We start from the raw sequence: 13872 nt of genomic DNA on the forward strand, positions 1-13872 counted from the left end.
GTGTCCTATATGTTTCCTGAGGTGAACACTCTTGGTGCATCCCTTTGTGGGCTGTGTACACAGTCTTATTGTAGTTAAGTCTTGATTGTTGTTGGTATCACTGGGCGGAATTGACCTACAGGCCAATTGGCTGTGAGGATCAGTTGTGTCTACGCTGGGAGAACTTCTGTGCTGGAGACACCCTTATGAGACAAGATTTGCAAAAGCCTCTGTGCTCAGCTTGGATGGGGCGGAGTCTCAGGGCAGGGCAGACAGCAATGGCTTCCCATCAGCCCTGCCCTAAGAGGTCCCTGGGTCTCAGTGTCCTGAGGTAATCGCTGCAAGCACCTCTGAGAGGAAGCCACCCTCGAGTTTTGCCCGCTGCCAGACAGTCCAGTTTCTCCCCGAATGAGTCTGGGTCCCCAGAGGCTCACCCGGAACTGGAGTTCAGAGCAGTCAGGAGCTTTTGTCTCCCTTCTGATTGAGAAAGCCAGCCACGTACTCAGTTGCCAGCCCTCTCTGCGCGCACGCCTGGGTACCTCTGCCTTCTGCAGCTCCTCTGAGTCTCAGTGTGCTTTTCTCTTTTCTTCTAGTTGTAGAATTTCCACTCATCCAGCCTTCTTGTGGTTCTGGATGATGTCCGTTTTGTCTTTTAGTGGTAGTTTTGAAATTGTTGTGCAAGGCAGCAGTTTAGGTGTTTAGCTATGCCACCATCTTGGTTTCCTTATAAGACATTTTAACATGTGAGTATAAAACATTATTTTGTAAAGCACAGATGGTTATTAACCCAAACTCTATTCTTATAAAAATCGGAAAACTCATACTTGGAGTTTGACCTTTAAGAATCACCATTTTCCTTATTAAATGTTCTTTGCTTTATGTAATAGCTCTAGATAGGAACACATCTGACTTGCATTAAAATGTTCAATTTCTGGGTATTTATATAAATATTCAGAGGAGAAATGGGCTGTTTTCAACAGCTTCAATTAGTTTTCCATATATGTGGGCCCTAATCCAGTTTTACTAAGATATTACACTTCATGATGGCTGTTAAATACAAATTGAGTGTGAACCTGGGAACTTTAATTTATAGACATCTCCTCACAGAGAATAGGGAGCATCAACATTGCTCTACTAGTACAAAGTTTTATCACTAGCCTGAAATTGACCTACTAAATGACTGTCGTGGGTAAGGCATAAAGCAGAACAACTGAGTGTTGACTTATGAGATAAAAAGCTTGAGGGATCATTTGAGGTATTTAATATCAGCACTGGCTTGTTTCCCCATTATGCTTGATAGAAAAACCAGGAATGAAACTTTATTAAACAAAGCAATGTCATTTCTCTGTATGTTCCTCCTCTGAGTGGGTGCAGATAATTTATGATCATAATAAAAGCACTTTGCAATCTTCGCCTCATGATTTCTCTGCACACGAGATTCGGGTGACTAAAATGAAATGACCTGTCATTCTAGATGGTTATTGCGGTGAGTTAATGAAATTAAGCAAATTATGTCATTTTAATGCAATCTTCTTTACATTAAAATGACCATCCCCTTCCTCCTTCCCCTAGCACACCTCAGAGAGAAAGAAAGAAAGAAAGAAGAAGAAGAAAGCACAAAGGAAGAACAAATAGTGTTTTTTAAGAATCTTTGGGAAAGAAGTACATTCAAGGTCTGAGAGCCATGGGAGTCTAAAGATAAAAGAAGAGAAAAATGCTGCAGGCATCTGAAATGTGACAATCTTCCCAGACCACGGGCAATGAGCCAAGACTGCGGTTTCATTGCCAGGGAGTTGAATAGGAAGACCTGCTCTTTGATCTTCTGTGGGGTTCTAAGATTGAGGATCTCCTAACACCACCAGGAGCCTCCATAAACTCTCACATATTGACCACCAGGTGGCAGCAGGTAATAAGGTTTGAACTTCAGCTAAAGAAAGAGGGGAAATGCAACCCAACCAGGTGCTCTAAAGGAGGAAAACCAGAATACTGGTGCGCAGGATCACAAATACACTGTGAGAAATTCTCAAAGTGCAGATACTGAAACTGGGGGTCCCTATAATGTTGATAAAATTTATAGTTTTAAATCCTAACTTTAGAAATCTTCTCTCTCTCTCTCTCTCTCTCTCTCTCTCTCTCTCTCTCTCTCTCCTTTAGGTCCATTGTTGGATCTTTTGTATGTCTGAAACTATATATTAAGGTATGTTGTAATTGAATCTAACTATACTAACTCTGTGGGTATAATCCCAGGTTTTGTATGAGAAATCTTTTATTTTGGCAATAAAACTTTTGGGAAATATGGGATTAGAATAAATTATCTTGAGTTTTATTTTAACATAAAACCCAGTGCATATCAACTAATTGGGACCTTGTATGGTATGTAACACAAACTAAAATACTTGGATAAGGCATTTTCTATTTTAGGCCAATCCAATGAGATGCAATTAGTCAGTTGATACTGTTATTGATGGGATAATTCAGGCAAAATGTGTAACTGTGGGATCTCTATTTAGTTTTGGGTATGTAGCTTTACATCTGAAGGAAAGAAAATTTTATATAAACACACACAAATTTGGCCTGTGAGAGATTCTAATGCGGCATTCTGAATGTGTTAATTTGAGTTTGCCCAATACTTCTCAAAACTGGTTGAGCTAACATTCATGTTCTGTGGATGCTGTCTTCATGCAGCAAAACAGAACATGTGGGTGAAGAAAAAGAGGCCAGGAAGAATCACCCACAGAGACTAAATGGTAGCTTTACAGCCACAGATAGAAACAGTCAGACTCAGAAGTTTCTTTAACTAAATATAAATTAGAACTTTCCTGTTATTGGTATGAGTTGCAATATTCTAATGCTTGGAGAAAATCAGACATATGTCTTAGATGGCTCTGTTCAACCTAGTTTATCCTATGCATATACTTTGTGTTGGCAAAACTGTGTATACATAGGTAGACCTATGCCAAGAAACCTTGTTTCAAATACACTACTAACATTTACTACATTTGCTAATTGGTAGGAGGCTAAGGCTCCTGTGAGGGTGCAAAGGAAGAGGAGAGATATGGAATTGACTTAGAAATCAGCACTGTAATAGGTCCACACCAGGGTTACTCAACTTCGGCATTGTTGACACTTGGGGCCAATTACTTCTTTGCGGTGGCCCTGCCCTACTCATTTTAGATGTTTAGCAGCATCCAGGCTTCTGCCCACTAGATACCATTAACACACCCATCCCCTATTACCCCAGAGTGACAAGCAAAAACGCCTCCGGTTATTCCTTAATGTCCCCTGGGTGTGTAGGGGGGAATAATCCTCCAGGTGAGAACTAATGATCTACACTATGAGAGTATATGTCACTTTTGTATCTGAACTGTTAACTTAGAATTTGCTCTTTAACCTTTAACTCATTCTAGGTTTTCTATAATAACCCAAATCTTTCATTACATCACACTATGTGGTTTATCATTTACATTCATTCTTATGGCCCACATTTTGCAAATAAATACCTATAAAGACTCCTATAGGAAAAATTTAGAGACATACATATTATTTTGAATTTATCACCAACCTTTTCCAAATATTTGGTTCTGAATTTTATCCCACTTCAGCACTAATATTTGAATGGCTCTAAAATATAATGATGTGTGATTGTTGTTGCAAGCTATAGCCAGGTCATAAAATCAAGGGATTTTAAAATTATATAGTCCAACCCATGTGTTTTGGGGATTAGAAAACTGAGGTTCAGTCAATTACAGCAGTCAGAGGTAAAAACTCAGATTCCTATTCAAAGCATTGTTCTGACTCTTAAAAAGTTACAATTTTTTGTTGTTGCTGAATTCCATTTTTTAACTACGTGTATCTAAAAATGACCCATACACACGTGTCCTAGAGGACTATCTTTTCGTGGACAGAACTGAGTAAGGCAGCCCTTACTTTTCAATAGTGTCCTTCACTCACAAGAATTCCTCTATTTCAGGCAAAAGATACATTATTCATTTTTTCTTATATTGAGATCAAATAATTATCTAGAGGAATTCACAAAAAGTTAAGACAAAAATATTCAAATTTGGATATGATATGCCCCAGGGAAGATCAAAAGTTATATCTGAGGCTGTAAAGAATGAAAGGAGAAAATATTCTTTAGAATATATAATCTGGTATTCTATAGAAGAACTTTTAATGCAATCAGAAAAACTTCCTTTGATGAACTGTAAAAAATGGTAAAATTATATTCTGAAGTGGGAAGTAGAAGTTGGTTCATGCTGATAATTTAAAGCTGGAGGTGAAACAAAGTAGAGGAAAATTAGAGTGTTTCTCTGCTTTCATCATTGTAGAAAATCACCTAATATATGTCTTAGGCCTAAACATCTAAGAAGCTAAGAATACACCTCTCACCATCTGCACATTTGAAGGAAGTCTGAATAGGAAGGGGATTTATGTAGGACCAGGATTTATAGAAATTAATATAGGTTCTTAGTTTAATAGGAACTATGTATCCTGTAGCTCCCACCTTACCACCTCGGTGTTCTGGTCAAATTGATGAAATCAGTTCATAATAAAATCTAAATATCAGAGTTACACTTGTAGTGTGGAGGCAAGTGCATATCATATGGTTTGATTGTGAGAGGTGAAGAGAAGGATGGGAAATGATATAAAAAGAAATAAAGCGGGGAGCAGGGGGAGACGGGGAATACTAACATCTACTGATGTCTAAGCCCAAAGTATATATTTTTGCATCAGTACTCTAACACCTCCATCCAAGTTCCATAACGGCTGGCCTAAGGTCCAGGGTTTCCTCAGAGGTCATTAACCGGGAAGAGTACAAGTACTGTCTTTTCTGCTTTGGAGGCATGAGAATTCCATGGATCTCTCTCGGGTTGAAGCCTGAAGCCTCCCAGTACTGGACAGCTCCTCAGCTCACATTTCATGTAGTGTATCCTAAGTTTTCAGTGCCTTTGATCCTTGATTCTAGTCGGGGTCAATTTTGTTTCCAAGGGACAGCTGTCAATGTCTGGAGACATTATAGTTTTTACAACTGGGGGAGGGGAGTACTAGTCTTCACAACACATCATAGTCTGGCCCAAAGTGTCAACAGTGCTAACTAAGGGTGAGAAACCCTCTTTCAGACACCCTGTTAATCCTCGAGAGAAGGGGTTGGCAAATTTGGCCTGGGCTCCAATGCAGCCTGGTGCCTGCTTTTGCGTGGCCCACAGGCTATGGATGGTTCTGTCTTTTCAAGTGGTTGAAAAAAAAAAATACTATTTGGTGATGTGAAATTTGTATGAAATTCAAATTTCAGTGTCTATAAATACAGTTTTATTGAAACACAGCCACACCCTTCCTTTTACACATTGTCTATTGCTGCTTTCCCAGTATAATGGTGGAGTAGAGTAGTTCCCACAGAGACCACATGGCCCTCAAAGCCTGAAATATGTAACATCTGGCCCTTTATAGCAAACATTTGCCGAACTTTGCTCTGGAGATATTTCAAATGTGCATTAATTTGGAAGGTGATATGATGGACTTTAGCTTAACTCTTGGAAGATGTTCCTTACTTGGAGATTTAAAGTGTTTTTTTTTATTATTTTCTGTACTCAGAGGTGAAGGTGGGAGGCAGGATATGAGGAAATCCTGAGAAACAGTTACAAAGCTGGCTGTGAGAATAGGTAATTGTGTGTGTGTGTGGGTACGCAACACATTATTGCCTTGTGAATAAAGATGATTGTGTACTTGATTAGCTAATATGCTATTCAGACAACCAGTAAGCAAAACTGTTTGTTCTCAGAAGTTTTTACAGCTCTTCTAAGAGCACACCACAACCTTGGAGAGGGAGCCACCCATGAATTTTCAAATGACTTCTCCAGCTTCTCTTTTTCGAAAAATAAATAAGCCTCCAGCAGGCTGGTGAATTAAAGACTTGTATGCATCATTTATAAAACTTACTGACAGCAGAGAATAAAGAGGAGTTTGCACAAGGTGAGTATTTATAAGGAAAGAATCAAAACCCACAATTCATACCTTCAGAAATGATGTGAACAGTATTACTATCTTCCTTTTAAGGGAGATGCTGATGATAGCGAAGGGCAATGTTGCCTACGAGGCTGTCCTTACTGGGATTCCTCAACTTTGAAAGATTTTTACAGATAGCCCTCACTTCTGCAAGACGTGATGTTTTCCTCCGATGGTGGCATGCTAGATATTTCATCCACATTCTAAGGAGAAGTGACATTCTCCCGATGACATATGACAAGGGGATATCTGCTCTTGGCCTCATAAAATTGGGATATGTTTGGGGGAACAGTGAAAAGTCATCAAAAGAGATGTTCTACATTTGATCCATGAGAAGCTAGCAGATACTTTGCTAAAAGATACTTTATTTTTGAAATAGACAGGGCTTTTTAAATTCTACTTTAGTCACTGTGGGGAGAATTTTGAAAAAAAATAAGATTTTTAAATGCTTTCCTTTTAGCACATTGGGGGTATTAAAGGATTATTGAATAATATTTAAAAAATAATTCCTAATTTATTTATCTGGTATTGCTCAGGAATATGAAGTTTTCTCTATAAATTGGCCTCTACCAGGTAAGATTTGTATAGTGAGTCTGGGGTAAAATATTCTTTCGATGTCACTCAAATGAAAAACTTTATCTCAGCATCTAAAATTCTCTTTTTATTATGTTGTGAATTTACAAGAGAGTGAAATGTGATAAGACTGATATGCTTAGGAGCATACTGTAGTAGTTAAGGAGCTTGGATTTAAATCTGAGCCATGCCATTTACTAACTATGGGATCTTGGGCCATTGGCTTAACCTGTTTTCTTGTCTGTAAAATGGGTACTGATGAAGAAAAATTCTGAGATGTCTTAAATTAAGTTAGAGCAGGCCAGAGGTGGAAGGAAGAGACAAGAAAGGTTAATTGTTTAATAGGTGTGGGCCAAAATCAGCAAAAGACTGCTCACATTCCTGAATGTATACTGAGACTCTGAGTTGACTCCCAGGTGTCTGTTTCCATAATTGGGTAGCTGACCACCAGACCAGATGCCACTGCCTCTTGCTTACACATGAACTTTCTGAGCCATGACCACAATTAATCCAGAAGCAGCAAACCCTTCTTCCTTCCGACCTCTGCACCTGTCCCAGAACTAGCCCTCCTTTGCCTTCTCTGCCCCTTTTGTCTCCAGCCAATGTAAATTTTTTTCACAACCATGTACATCTTTCTTCTACAAACTCATTGCATAAAAGTGCCCATTAGCCTTAACCGGTTTGGCTCAGTGGATAGAGCGTCGACCTGCGGACTGAAGGGTCCCAGGTTTGATTCTGGTCAAGGGCATGTACCTTGGTTGCGGGCACATCCCCAGTAGGGGGTGTGCAGGAGGCAGCTGATGGATGTTTCTCTCTCATCGATGTTTCTAACTCTCTATCCCTCTCCCTTCCTCTCTGTAAAAGTCAATAAAATATATTTTTTAAAAAAGTGCCCATTAATCCCAGGACAGTGGACATGTTTGTCTTTTCCATCCAGCCCTCTGCAGCTGGTTTAAGCTGCATGCCCCAGGACCTGGTCCTTTTTTCTGGCTAGTGTAGGCTCAATAAAAACTTTCTTTCAGAAAGACTTTCAACCTTGAAGGTTTTTGATTAAAGGACGATAATAATTTCATGGAATTGTCAGATAATTAAATAAGCCCTTATATAAAAGGCTTAGAATAGTGGCTGTCAATAGTAAGAGAGACAGCACTTAGGGTCTAATTTTTGGAGCAAGGACTTTCTCGGCTTCCAAATTTCACTGAGCTCTCTCTTGGAGGCTTAGTTTCAGAGTTGAAATTATCCTCAGTGATGACATCTCATTTCCCCTCTGCCTCCTCTTTTTGATTTCTTATGCCTCTTTTTAAAAACCGAATTGATTGAGGTGACATTGGTTCACAAAACCATATAAGTTTCAGGTGTGCAACTCAATAAAACATCTGCACACTGCACTGTGCACTCATCACCCCAAGCAAAGTCTCTTTCCATCCCCATTCCCCCCCGCTTTTGCCCACCCCCACATACTCCCATATGTCCCTTTCCCTCTGGCTATCACCATACTCTTGTCTGTGTCTATGTGTTATGCATATGCTTTTTGGTTAATCCCTTCACCTTCTTTCATCCAGTCCCCTAATCCTCCACTCCTCCAATAGCTGTCAATCTGTTCCATGTATTCATGCCTCTGTTTTTATTCTGTCAGTTTATCTTGTTCATTAGATTCCATATATAAGTGAGAACACATGGTACTTATCTTTCTGTAACCATTATACCTTCTTTCTCATCTTCTTCAGAAGTCACCTATTAGGATTTCTTAGACCATAGAAACATCACCTTTTTCTTCCCTGTCTCTAATAAGAGTATTAGTTCAAAGTTAACTCTTAAGACTGAGGTTCTAAACTGATACCCAGGAAAGCCTTCGGAGCATATGCATACACTTATTAAGTCCTTACAAAACTTCACATTTTAATTAGGTGACAACACTTTAAAATAGAAAAATTTAAAAACTTCTGCTTTCAGCCAAGATGAAGAGAAAGGGACCTGGTTTACTTTGTCTGAAACAACTAAAAAATGGGGGGAAACGCAGTTTCCAGACATTGGACCTCAGGTGGCCGAAGGGCAGCAGAATATGCCATCCCCAAATAGGCCTCTTTTTCATAGGGTTATTTTGAGAAATTACAAACACAGAAGAAGCCCTAAAGTCAGAGCAGAAGTTACCCTTTCCTAAAGGAATCTACATTTATAAAGGAAATTTACATAGACAAAGGATACAACTGCACAGGAAGGAACAAAGATATGAATTATAACTAATCTCTTGTAGGAAACAATGCAAGCCAGAAAACAGTGGAGCAACATTTTTTTAAAGTAGAAAAAGGGAAAAAATAAATTATCAACCTAGAATTCTATGTCTAATGAAAATATCTTTCAAAAACCAAGACAGAAATAGTTTTCTAACACACATAAACTATACTAAAAATTTGTTCATTTTGTCTGTTTCCAAATGTATCAGAAATATTTGTTCATGGTATTCTTTTATTATCATTAATATGTCTGCTGCCTATAACTATTTCCCATTTTCATTTGCCGTATTGTTTATTTGTGCTGATCTCCTTTTCCCTGAACCAACTATGTTAGAGGTTTATCTGTTTTCAAGGAAGAAAATTTGACTATGTTGATCCTTTGAATTCTATTCTGTTCTTCAAATTCTATTTCATTAAGCTCTAACTTAAAATGATGTTAATATTTATAGTCGGCTACAATCTTACATTCATATGGGGCTCTATCATTTCCAAGTCACTTCACGTTCATAAAGATATTTAAATCTCATAATATTCCAGGTTAAAGGGGCATGCTATTTTACCTGGAGTCCTCTCAACAATGTTATGATCTGTTTTTTGAATCATCACCCAAGGACATGCTTAGAGAGAAGAGGGGGGGTGGGTAGGGTATACTCCTCAACTGGGGATCAAACCCACAACCCAGGCATGTGCCCTGATGAGGAACCGTCAACCTTTCAGTGCACAGGACTATGTTCAACAAACCCAGACACTCCAGCCAGGCCATGTCAGGATCTTCTGACACCAGAATTGTCAAAAGTCAGTTTTCTTGAGTAGTGTGTTTCCTGTTCATGCATATCCACAAGCTGACGACTGAACAATTAGTCCCCATGGAGACCTGGAATAACCAGCAGCTCTCAGCTACTGATCATGTCCCCAGTTCACCACCTCATGGCATCTGCTTCTGTATAATACTGCCTCTGGGCTTATGCCTGTGGTCTGTGAATCTCTTCACTGCTCAACAATGTTAACAACCATAGTGGCTCTTAACTGCATAGGAGATACTGTGCTGAGAGCTCTGTGATGCTCACAGCAATCACACACAGAGGAGAAAATGCAGAACCAGAAAAGCTGAGCAACTTTCCCAAAGCCACATGGGCAAGAGATGCAAGCAGGATTCAAACTCAGGGCAGTATGGCTATAAAGCTTGAGCTTTTCATTCTAGTGGATTCACAGCTTACATGAGGAACAGGTTCTAAAGTTGGCAATTCTGTGGGGGGTGCGGGAAGAGACTGGACAAAAATTGTACACCTATGGATGAGGACAGTGGGGGGGGGAGGTAAGGGCAGAGGGTGAGGTGGGAACCGGGTGGAGGGGAGCTATGGGGGGGGGGAATGAGGAACAATTGTAATAATCTGAACAATAAAGATTTATTAAAAAAAATAAAGTTGGTGCAAAATTGGAAAATTGAAAAAAGACAAAATTGTATAGGAGAGCTCTTAAATCATCCTGAAAGCACCACATCCCATTTTCTCTCAAGAACTCCAACACAAATAATCAAACTTTGGCACAAAACTGTATCTTTGGATGGGTAGCAGGCTATTTTCTGTTTAGGACCCACATTGTACAAAATATGAGAACCACACTCAGCTTGGCAGAAAGCTTACGCCCTGGGAGGCAAAGAGAAGAATCACAGATCTTGTCTCTGTCTCATCTTCATTTGGGGTGGGGAGGGGGCATCTTGCAGAAGAACATTGAGTCAGGTTAGCAGATAAGCTACTCTGGGTTTCGTTAGAATATCAGGGAGTGTGCCCCCACTCGGGGAGAGCACTCCAAGTGTTACTGCATATGTAAAAGGTTTCTACTGTTAAAAATGCAACATCAATGCCATCAAAGCTATGATCTAAGAGAAATGCACATTGAGAGGTCAAAGAATCTTATGATAATTTTAAAAATGAAGCTACTACATATTTGAATTTCCAAAATGAAGCTACTACATATTTGACTTTTAGATAGAAACAAACCGGAAACCAACTATATCAAGCTAGCCTATGGAAACCAAAATGGTTGGAAAATCCCACAAATGGAATGACAGAAGAAATTCCCCACGATAGCTCAATTCTGTTCTCTCATTCTCTCCCTGTGAGTCTACTAACATTTGCAAGGGAACTGTATATACCATAGAATGCTATCCAGGCTACATGTCTTTGTCTGAAGTCACTGAGGAAGGGTTGGGTTGGGTTATTACAGAACTTACTTTTAGGCAGAATTCTCATGTGAAGACAAAAACACACAGAGCAGCCTAAGAAATGGACCCGCGAGCCCAGGTTTAGTTAGCTGTAGCTGGGTTATCAAGGCTACTTTATGAAAACAGGGTGACCTAAATCTGAGGAACTGCTTCTCATTGTTGTTTGGAAGACAGTGATGGGGATGATAAGAGTAAAGACACTCATGGACTCCTCTTTAAAGATGCATTTGTTTAACTGCAACAGAATAACTGCAATAATGGAAAGTTTGGCCAAAGCAGTCCTTTTGTAGATTGAAAAGAGTTTTGAATGGTGTAAAATGGAATTATAATTTATACTGTTTTTATAAAAATAGTAGATGTTACTGACATTAAGGTATCACCTGGCACTGTAGTAGGTGTCTGATATCTTGGAAGATACGTGCTATCATTACTGTCTTCCCAGAGGAGGTCATTGAAGGGTATAATAAAAAGCTTGCTGGAGGTCACAAATGTGGTTAAGTGACAGAACTGTACCTTAATGCAGGAAATCTGGCTTTATCTACCATGTTATGACCTCTACCTTTATTTTTATTATTATTTTAAAACGTTTTTTACCTATTATTATTGACTTTTTTTTGAGAGAGAAACATTGATTTGTTGTTCCACTTATTTATGCATTCACTGGTTTATTATTTTTTTTATATTTTATTGATTTTCTACAGAGAGGAAGGGAGAGGGATAGAGAGTTAGAAACATCGATGAGAGAGAAACATCAATCAGCTGCCTCCTGCACACTCCCTACTGGGTATGTGCCCACAACCAAGGTATATGCCCTTGACCGGAATCAAACCTGGGACCCTTGAATCCGCAGGCCGATGCTCTATCCGCTGAGCCAAACCAGTTAGGGCAGTGGTCAGCAAACTGCGGCTCATGAGCCATATGCGGCTCTTTGGCCCCTTGAGTGTGGCTCTTCCACAAAATACCACGTGCAGGCGCGCATGTACAGTGCGATTGAAACTTCGTGGCCCATGCGCAGAAGTCGGTTTTTGGCTCTCAAAAGAAATTTTAATCGTTGTACTGTTGATATTTGGCTCTTTTTGCCGACCACTGGGTTAGGGCATTGGTTTATTCTTGTAGGTGTCCTGACCAGGGATTGAACCCAAAACCTTGGAGCATAGGAATGACACTCTTACAACTGAGCTACCCGACCAGGATGTGATCTCTCCTTTAGATGGCATGGACGCATAGCCTCCTGCCTTAGGAAATAGGATGATAACTTTCTAGAAGCTATTGGGGAGGATTAAAGTGGCTTCAAAAGAATATTTAAATGAATATTAAAATTTCAAAAAATTACCTTTGTCAGATAACTTACAACATCCAGGTGCTTTAGCTCCAGCAAGGCCATAATAGATGTCCATTCATTTATTTACTTGGGATCACATTTAGCACTTGACACACCTTGGCAGGCTTACCAGGACTCTAGATGGCTCAAAACCACAGATTACTTGAGAGTTTATTGATATTGTTTATTTCTGTCCATGCTTTGCAATTTGTGGGATCTACTTTTGAAAGCTTTCTCAAGAGTATGATCAGCACAGAAGTACAGAGCTTTGTGACCATGTGGATATATCCTGGAGTGGATCCATGGCCATTTCCTAAAGGAAGAGGGTTGGTCTCTCTACTCTAGAAAAGTTGTAGTTAGGGAATGCACACCCATTTTTCAAAATTTTCCCAGTGTTTGCTAAAGCTTCCATGCACATCATCTATCAGCAACTCAAAATGCCTGGCACTCCAGTTTCCTTCTTAGAATAAAATTCTAGTTTCTTAATTATCCAGTTTCATAAAAAAAGGCCAGTGAGAGAAGTCTTGATGAATTCTTTAAGCAGAGGCAGTCATGGCCTGTTCTGTGATTACTAGATACATGTCTGCTGACTTTTGTTTCACTGACAAGTAGGCTCTGTCTCAGAGAAACTGTCCACAGTTCCAGCACTAATAGGAGAAACTGAAGACTCCCGCCCAGCCCTCCTGCCTCTTGGCTCAGCCCTTCCTGGTGCAATGACACACAACAGGGCAGCAAGAGGACAACATGTGCAGTGCCTACATATTTTAGCCTTACACCATTTTTAAAGAAAATTCATAATTGTTCCCATAATTACCTGACAAATCCATAACATTTATCTTTCATCCTATAATCCTAACATAGTCATAACATTTGGAATGATAAAAACGAAACACTTCCTTTGGAAGCAAGACCTGAGCCTTGATTCCAAACAGTCTTTACAGCACTATCCTAATATATAAAAACCCAGGGTCCATAACATCCAAAACCACTGAAGGCTCCCAAACACAAGGCTAGGGAGCTGATCAATCAGTGTTAGCCGTGACTGGCGTGACTGGCGAGCAGCTGAAAGGCAGACCTCTTGGTCCCTCCTCCCAGCCCTCAGACTCCAATCAATCAGTGGCAGAGGCGGGGCAGAACTGGGGACTGGCTCCCTTAGTAGTCCTTGGGGTTCAATCTCAAGAGGACAGGCCAGGCACCAAGGGACCAGCGCTTCCGGCATGATCCCGACAGCGCTGCTGGCCTCCTGGAACTTGGCCTCGGTCACTGCGGCCGCTTCCCCTCTCTACATGCTCCACAAGGAAGAAAGGATACCGCCAGCAGCACCAGGGGCGACACGGTGACTGCTCTCCCATGCTTCCAACAGGTCACTCAAGCCAGGCTCCCGCCCACCCTGCTCCAGATGAAGTGTGATCACTGCACACGAAAGAAATGTAGTAAAAACAAAACAAAACTGCTGACCAAGGGCCTGCCTCCATGAGCTCTCCGGATCCTCCGAATGCTGGGCACCCCGACTATTTTAGGGGCTTCAGGTGAGCGGG

At 40.3% G+C, this 13872-nt stretch overlaps 1 protein-coding gene across 1 annotated transcript in view; it reads right to left on the reverse strand.

Moving 5' to 3' along the window:
• The window catches only part of CNTNAP2 (contactin associated protein 2), a 1845950-nt gene that overhangs the window by 222771 nt on the left and 1609307 nt on the right, over positions 1–13872 (reverse strand). The window lies entirely within an intron of this gene.

This window comes from Cnephaeus nilssonii (assembly GCF_951640355.1).
Source record: "Cnephaeus nilssonii genome assembly, chromosome: 12".
NCBI lineage: Eukaryota > Metazoa > Chordata > Mammalia > Chiroptera > Vespertilionidae > Cnephaeus > Cnephaeus nilssonii.